Source organism: Mandrillus leucophaeus, unplaced genomic scaffold (assembly GCF_000951045.1).
Source record: "Mandrillus leucophaeus isolate KB7577 unplaced genomic scaffold, Mleu.le_1.0 Scaffold115, whole genome shotgun sequence".
Classification (NCBI taxonomy): Eukaryota; Metazoa; Chordata; class Mammalia; order Primates; family Cercopithecidae; genus Mandrillus; species Mandrillus leucophaeus.
In genome coordinates this window covers 56815-57656 of record NW_012099765.1, presented here as the reverse complement: position 1 = coordinate 57656, position 842 = coordinate 56815, and the positions used below count along the sequence as shown (strand labels likewise).

Genomic DNA, 842 nt, shown 5'->3' with positions numbered 1-842 from the left:
TTTTGGACACATTTATAAATCAAGGGGCCAAAATCACAGTTTTTACCGATTAGATTCCTGATCATTCAGGGGTTACCAAGATTCTACTACCCAATATATTTAATAAACAAACAGCAAACTGGTCTCTATTCTGTCTCATGCACTCAGGCGCAAATTTTCCAGAGTAAAAAAAAAAAAAAAAAGTCCTTATACCTTCATTCCCAGAGTAAGCTCAGTCTCTGGCACCAAGCTCCGTGGGGTGAGTTTTCTTCTAGAAAAGTCCAGGGGGACAGGTAAGGAGTGGGAGGCAGGGAGTCCAGTTCAGGGATGGAGATTCCGCGATGAAAAGTGAAGGGAGAGGGACCGGGCCTATGCCCAGGGGTTCTCCCTGGTTTCTCAGACAGCTCCTGGGCCAAGACTCAGGGAGACATTGAGACAGAGCATTTGGCACAGGAGGAGCTGGGTCAGGGCGAAGTCCCAGGGCCCCAGGTGTGGCTCTCAGTGTCTCAGGCCCCGAAGGCGGTGTATGGATTGGGGAGACCTAGCGTTGGGGATTCCCCATCTCCGCAGTTTCTCTTCTTCTCACAACCTGCGTCGTGTCCTTCTTCCGTATGGATACTCACGACGCGAACCCCGTTCTCACTCCCATTGGGTGTCGGATGTCTAGAGACGCCAATCAGCGTCGCCGCGGTCCCGGTTCTAAAGTCCCCACTCACCCACCAGGACTCAGATTCTACACAGACGCCGAGGATGGCGGCCATGGCGCCCCGAACCCTCCTCCTGCTGCTCTCGGGGGCCCTGGCCCTGACCCAGACCTGGGCGGGTGAGTGCGGGGTCGGGAGGGAAACGGCCTCTGCGGGGAG

General features: G+C 54.8%; 1 pseudogene across 1 annotated transcript in view; it reads left to right on the top strand.

Moving 5' to 3' along the window:
* Nucleotides 1-505: 505 nt before the first annotated feature.
* LOC105552303 overlaps nucleotides 506-842 on the top strand; it is a 6545-nt pseudogene continuing 6208 nt past the window's right edge. Inside the window, exon 1 of the transcript XR_001007988.1 lies at nucleotides 506-802. The product of XR_001007988.1 is annotated as an HLA class I histocompatibility antigen, A-23 alpha chain-like (transcript). The remainder of the gene's footprint in view (nucleotides 803-842) is intronic.